Genomic DNA, 8,372 nt, shown 5'->3' with positions numbered 1-8,372 from the left:
GGACGATGGACCAGCATAGGTCTACATCGTAGACATCCCCAGCAGAGTCGCCAGCTGTCGCATCCTGCGAAAAATCAACCGGCGAGCCTAAAAATAAAAACACACAGAGCCGCCACTAAACGTTATTTATCCCAAGATAGGGAAAGGAAACGCTCAGAGAAACCTGGAAAAGACATGGTCTCGCGACCAAGAGAATGGGTTCGGGAGTCGGTTACGCAAGGGGAAGGTATTAGCACCCCTCACGTCCGTCGTACTCGACGGGATCCACGTCCTAGAATAAAGAATAGGTTGCTAAAACATCACACACACACACAGGGAACGCAGGTGGGGTTAAGAGGAACGAGCTCGATAAGGTATCGCACCTTATGCCTACATATCTTGTCTGGAACAAGAATCAGAGCCTCTGTAGTTCGGCTTACGCACGCCAAACAACACAACATACAAACAAGCAAGGGTGGCAAACATGGAGCCCGACAACCACTGGATGGAATTACGTCGGCATCCGAACCAAAACCCAAAACGGCAAACGTGGAGCCCGACAGCCAATTACTGGGCTTACGTCGGCATCCGAACCAAAACACACAGTCAGATAACAAGTAAACACACGCAAAAAAGAAAAAGGTTGCCCGGAGTGGTCTCGCACGACCACCTGCCTACATACCTCGTCTGGCACGAGGATCAGGGCGATGTAGTTCCCCTGAAAGGGACTAAATTGCTAACCAGAAACCGAGGGGAAAACACGACACTAGGGAGCTGAGACTCGAGCCTAATGTTGTCATGCAAAGTCACCCTAAGTTCAGGTTTCTACCTACTCGCATCAGTGCGATCTAATCCTAACCAGGAAAGAAGAAAGCATACAAGCATACATCATATATCAAATGAGAACAAGCATCTCAAACAGATATCCACACAGCACGCACTATAACCAAACAAGGGGCTCACACAATAGGTTTGACTGCCTCAGCAAGTCGTCTGTACGGGCTGGGTTTGCTCTTAACCTTGCCATTACGAGGCTAAGGTGAAGCAGATGAAAGGATGAAGTGAGGATCAGACCTCACAGCTCTTATCCCTAACCAGGGAGAGCTTCTGACAAATGAGCATGGGTCCAGAATGGGGGGACCCTTCTATACTCGGAGACTCTGACTCAATGTGCACTGCACAGGATCTTGGGTTAGGATCTCAATGCTTCAACCATGTAATGGGAGCAAGGAGAAGACTCAACTGAATAGTGGGGGGTAGACTGCATACCCCTACCTTCCACCAATTGCCTTATTTAAAGGACTTTCACCTGCTTGGGCTTAAAAATAAACAACCACAATCATTGCCTCTTAAGGAGGACTTCAGACATTTATTTGCCCGGCCCGGTAACAGCCGGGTCTCCAGACTACATGAAGTCAAGAGGACTTACCTCAATGCGAGTTGCTTAAGCAACGCAAAGCAAAAGTTCACAAGGAACTGAGCAACTAAAGTACCTGGAAACAATCCAACACAGTTAGTACTCAGACAGACAAAACCAAACAGCAAGTGTTCAATCAATCAAACTATACAAAGCAATGCACAATAAAGCAAGCTCAAAGCCCAAGCCTAAGCTTCACCACCTACAAAACAATGTTATGTTAGTGTACAAACATCAACAACATCAATTAAATTTAACTTGATTCATTCTCCATGTGCATTATGCTTTTGATCCTGAAAAATCAAGCAAATATTAGCAACAAGACCACTAGGCTAAGCCTAGGGTCCAAAACAAGAAAAAATCCTTAAACAGCAAGGCATTCACAAACCAATCTCAAATTAAAGTCAAACAAGAGCAAACATCATTGGTCTCATGTTTATATCATTCCTTATGCTCATGTTATGCACAAAATAAGGCAAACTAGTTCAAATGAAGCACCAAGCATACAAACAGAACTATTGCATTCAAATCCACATCAAAATAAATCCAAAAATTCTCCAATTAAATACACCTAAACAGGGGCTAATCCAGGTATGCCATGTCAAATTTGAGCTCAATTGGGCAAATGGAACCATGTCAATGAAAATCAACAAAAACAGTCACAATTTCATGCTTCAAACCACAACATCAATGCATACATCCACTTAAAAAAATCATATCTCAATGAAAACAAAAAAGAAATGGATGAGACCAAAACAGGGAGGTCCTAACATGTGTCTATTACAAGCATGCCAAATTTCATGATCATACAATATAATGTGAGCATTTCTCAATCAATCTACCAACATGTATCATATGAGCTTGCAATTGTGACCAACAGAGATGAAAAATCATGATCAAATTGAAAATGCAATGTAAAATTCCACAAAAATTCTCATAGCTTCCTAACATGTTAACTAAGCATCATGCAAAATTTCAATCAATTTCAACATGTATAGGTCACTCAAATAATTCTAGCAAATTGACATCAAGAGGTGTGACACAAATTGTCACACCTAACTTCCAAAATTCATAACTACATGACCAGGTATCAAAAATGCATGAAATTTACATGGAAATAAACCTCAGCCAGTCAACAATCATCACAAAAATTACCAAGAATTTATTTTACAATATGTGCATTTCATGAATCAATTGGCAAAGTGTAGCAAAAATGGATACATGTGAAACAAGCCTATGCCAAATGGAATTTCTACCAAGCACAACTTTGACCAATAGGTCAAAAAAGTCCTAAAGTCAACAAGGAAGTCATAGAAAAAATCTCCATATTTTTCTGAATTTTCTACTATTTTTTATGCATTTTTTAAGGTGTTAAAATATTTGTTAATAATTAATTAAAATTAATTAAAATGCCAATGGCAGCTTTGTAATATTGCTTGGCGCGGGAGGGAAACCTCTTATTCAAATTTTTAAACAATTTTTTGGATCAAATGCGCTTCCAGCTTCATCTTCAACCAAACCTTTTCCAGAATTTCAGAAAAATGACGAACACAAAATCATCATGGAAATGAGCAAATGAGCAACCGTTCGAATCGTCTCAACCTCTACAATCCAAATATGAACCTCATTTTAACCAATTCTTCCTATGTTCTATGGATCGAGCAAGTTAGGGTTTGTGTTCATAATTTCGAACTTAGATTTCTTAGCCTACGGTTCATCATTTGCAATTCTAAAACTATCACCGTAATCTACAAAGCACGATCTATAAAACGCATATGAACTTGAAGCAAATCATGCAATTCGATTTTTCACCAACCTGGAAATGGCAGCGATGTATTGATGTTTTTGGAGCTCGATTCCTTGAAACAGAAGCAGCACGAACTTGTAGAAGGTGAATAGGATGATTGCTTTGACTTTAGGTAGCCTCTAGCACTCGAAAACTCCAAAAGCCATGGATGATGCTTGCTACGACAGTTGCGATTCAGCACTCTATTCCTTCCAATAACCAAAAACAGTTCGAGAGGATGATGCAAGGAGTTGAATGCAACAAGAATCTTGAAGATTGGTTGTGATTTGATGAAGAAATGTCGATTTGAAGTTCAATGTTCTTGATGAAATCTTGGAGAATTGGAATGGTTTTAGATCTGAATTTTGGTGAAATGATGATTCAGTTATGATTAACAAGTGTTTTTGATTATATATGGTAGCTTAATCATCCACTAATCATGTTAATTAGCCAAATGCAATTGTAAGTGAAATGGCTAATTTTGCAAATGAGGGCAAAAGTGTAATTTCCATATACAGCTCATTGCCACCTGTTTTGACAGCTCATGCAATCTCCAAATACCATATGTGAACCATTGCAACTTGTTCCAACTTCATTGGTTGTGTATTTCTCAAATTCACATGTGTATGGCAAAATATCCAATTTTTCCATTTCCATTCTTCAAGCCAAATTCCAATTTACAAGGCCTATGCAAGAAATGATGATTCCAACACACTCCAAATGCCATTTATGAGGTGTAGCAAAAAGTCTCATCTCAAAATTCCAATTATTTTGCAAGTTGGACAATTTTGCCCTTGGTCCAATTCAGCTGTCCAGTTGAAAAGTGACTTTTTGCCTTGGCCACTTTTGGAAAAATCCAATGATGCACCATGAAAGTACATGTCAAATGGAGTTTGTGCATATAAAGAACTTGCAATTTGGACAAAGCATGTGGAAATTATGGCCTCCTGATTATGGGTCATTTTTGAAATTCACTGAGCCCTAACTTTCCAACCATACATGGGATTTCCAAGTTCTTGGACTTTTTGGAAAGGTGAGAACAAGATCTACAACTTTCATGTTGAACAATTTTTCATTTGAAGCTTCCTTGGACACGTGGCTTTGAGGTCCAAAACTTTCCATTTTTGGAAACTTCAGTTACAGGTCACTTTCTATTTTTGGCAGTTTGTGTCCTGACTTGATTTTCTTCATTCTTAAGCTTTGAGATGTCATTTAACACTTGTTCCAACATGAATGAAGTGTGTCTAACTCATTTCCACCTCCACATCCATCAGATCATGTACAGTTGACCACAGTTGACTTTTCCAACTGATAGATGAATCTGGCAATGCATAGATCAAATTAAGCCCCAATCTTCAACTGAAATGGCTCAAGGGTGAAACCCTAGCCTCAATAAGCTCAATATAATCACAAAATGAACCCCATATCCACCATAGACCCCATCTCCTGATCCAGCCCTGATTGGCCCAATGCAACTGATTAGGGTTGACCAGTGGTCAAAACCCTAATCTCAAGGAATCTTCTTCAATCTCCTAATGACATCCAACCATGATGATGATGATGTATCATTGCAATCAAGATGAAGACCAACATCCATTGAGAATCATGAAACCCTAATTTGAACTACCCCATCCTCAGATGGCCAATGATTAATCAATAAACCCTAGGCTTGCACTTAGACTTCCTCATCTCCTGATCAAGACTTGAGAGGATAGCTTGCACAATGTAACCACATGATATGCAATATGCAATGCCTAATGACCTAAAAATGTAATGCAATATGTTAATGCTAGTCCCAAGAGAGGAGGGCAAATTTTGAGGTGTTACAGTAGTGAAAAAGATTTCAACTTTAAAGTAATGTTGAATTGTGACTTGATGCTCTTCAAGACAGGAGCGTCCAAATCTTGTTGTTGAATGGACATCATTAAGATCAGGAATCTCAATACCATGTTTTTCACAAAAAGATACCACTTTAGTAAACAATATATCCCAACCATTTTCTCTCAAACCTTGAATAAGATGTTTTGTTGAACGAACCAAGTTCATAGCATTAACTACATCTTGATTTTTTTTTGTAAGGCTTGACAAAGCATATCTGTTATTCCCATGATTTCTTTCATCAAGTGCAAAATAAATATAAAATCAAATGCCTTCAAGTAATTGTAACAACTATTTGCATCCCCACATGTAGCATAACTCCCTCTATCTTTTGCAATTTTTTTTAAAACTAAATAAGTTGCTTCATACATGTTTATCAAGCTAGAAATTGAATCGTAATGTGATCCCCAACGAGTATCTCCAGCTCGTTTCAATGTACCAACTTGATTTGCACCTTTACCAGTTACAATCTCATCAATCTCTAACAAATAAGCAATTTCTTCTAATTGGGCAGCTTGTAACTCATCATGATGCTTTGTAGAAGAACAAACAACATTCACAACAAAGATCAGCTTCTCAAAAAATTTATGAATAGGTTTGACTTCTCTTGATGATGTAACTAATGCAAGTTGCAATCGGTGAGCAAAACAATGAACATAGTATGTATAAGGACAATCCTTCATAAAGAGGGCTTGTAAACCATTCCATTCTCCTCTCATATTGCTAGCACCATCATACCCTTGGCCACGAATGTTAGAAACATCAAGGTTATGTCGAGAAAGTATATCACATATTGCTTCCTTAAGATTTAAAGATGTAGTGTCTTTAACATGTGCCACATCAAAAAATCTCTCTTGTATTAAACCAACTTTATCAACAAATCTTAATACAAGAGTCATTTGTTCCTTTTTTGACTCATCACGAGCTTCATCAACAACGATATAAAATTTGGAATCACCAATTTCCTCACGAATACTCTTTTTCACCCTACTAGAAAGAATTTGCAAGAGCTCTTTTTGAATTTAATGTGAAGTATACTTGCAATTTTGTGGAGCATTTTCCAACACAACTTTTGCAACTTCATCATTGTAGGATGCTAAAAGTTTCAATAACTCAAGAAAGTTACCTTGATTTCTTGATTTGCTACTTTCGTCGTGACCCCTAAAAGCACAAGCTTGTAGTGTTAACCAACGAACAGTGTCAATTGAAGTCTTGAGTCATAGCCGATTATTCATTCTTTGACTTGAACTTTGCACTTGAATAACATTTCTAATATGACCATCTTGATTCAACAAGTCTTGACAAGCTTTCATTGCATTGTTGTGTGGTGAGCAAGGATCCTTCCCTATGTGTTTAAGAAATGAACAATGTTTTCCATTCCTAACTTTCTTCCAATTTCTAAAACCCATAGAAATAAAGACAAGTGATCCGAGACGTCCACTTAGTTTTTTGCTAAAAAGGTAACATGGTAAGCAATATGCGGCATCTTCAGATGGTGAATATTCTAACCATGATGGAAATATGCTAAACCAAGTATGTTGAAACCTTCTCGGATGATCCTCGTTATCGGACAAAGGATAGTTTTCTAAATGAATTTGATATGGACCCCATTTTAGATAAGCTCTTCGTATTGCATCCACTTGATTTGGTGGATATTGTCAAATCGGAGGACGCTTTCTAGGATCGCGTTCCAAAGAATTTTCAAAATCATGATGCTCTTCAATTGTTGGATTCTCAAGAACTATTTCAGATTCGGATGCCGGGATTATAATTTCTTCATCTCTCTCTTCTCTTTCAATTTTACATGCTTTCCTTTTGAAAAAAGAATCAATTTTCCTATTATTCATCTTTACTCTTCCTATAATATCATATCAGATCCGAAAATCAATTTAGAGAACATAAAAATTAAAAGAGAAAAAAATTAATAAACTTAATTAATCAACTTTAATCCGTTTTCAAATACCGGTAACTTCACTATTAGAAATTAGCAACCACAATGATTAAATAAACCTTATTACAGTGTATAACTATATTTGTAAATTACAGTGTTATGAATTGGCTTAATAAACCTCATATAGATTATTTTAACACATCAAGAAAGAAGAACCCTAAAAATCTCAAAAACATAAATCAAGCAATCACTTTAATTTGTTACTTTTTATAAAAGAAGAATGAATAAAGTTTTTTACCTGTTAGATGCCGATCACTTTAATCTGTTCCGATTCCGGTGCCGGTAGCAAACCCATATGAGAAAGAAAGGAAAGGTATGAGCTTTTTACCTTATCTGTATTTTAATCTAACTTTAAATGAAAAAGAAAAAATAAAAATTAATTTTAATTTAAAATAAGGATGTTTTAGTAATTTAATATATATGAATTAAAAAAAATAAAAAGTTGAGGGGTGGCTGTGGCCTTCCCACGTCCCCCTCAGTTCCGCCACTGCATACAACAATAACCGTCGATAACGATTGCTTCCTTAGAACTCGACATGTATCTCATTATGTTGACTTCTGTTTTGTGATATGCTTCCATGTGCCTTTGCCCTTTGAAACTGTCTTTACAACCTCTAACTATCTTTGTCGAATAGCTGTTATGTTGAATTTTATAGTGTAATGTCGAAGCATCTCTGCATTACCTAATCTTTGAGTTCTAAAGCATACTAAACCCCAAAATGCTTAACAGACACGTCGAGCTCACCACTTTTACCTTATATTTTTCATATCAAAATATTAATTCCCTGGAAATCTTTTCGAGATTTTAGACATATTTTAAAAAGAAAATAATCTTAACCTTTATATATATATATATATATATATATATATATATATATATATATATATATATATATATATATATATATATATATATATATATATATATATATATATATATATATATATATATATATATATATATATATATATAAACTCTTACAAACCAGATTTAATAGGTTTTAATGCACTGTCAAAAATTATATATTAACCAATTGTCATAGATTGGCATAGTCATGGCAATAAAGCTTTTATGAATTGAAAGGGACTTTTTTTCTTATCCCAAAGTTAAACACGTTTTTTCTAGACATCTATCAATTTTGCCGACACATCACAACCTACAATTTTCCTAACAAATTTGGGTATATACCAATTATTTAATATCATCAAGCAAGACAAAACTAGGTCCACATATCAAATTAGGGTAGCCAAACAATGCTGTGTTTTAATTTGGATGCATGAATCAAACACCGATATGGTTATGTTAGTTCTGGCTTCTCTTAAAGTTGTCCCTCTCTTTTCATGCATGCCAACTAGTGCAT

Source organism: Lathyrus oleraceus, chromosome 5, assembly GCF_024323335.1.
Source record: "Lathyrus oleraceus cultivar Zhongwan6 chromosome 5, CAAS_Psat_ZW6_1.0, whole genome shotgun sequence".
Taxonomy (NCBI): domain Eukaryota; kingdom Viridiplantae; phylum Streptophyta; class Magnoliopsida; order Fabales; family Fabaceae; genus Lathyrus; species Lathyrus oleraceus.
Note: the sequence above shows the minus strand (reverse complement) of the source record.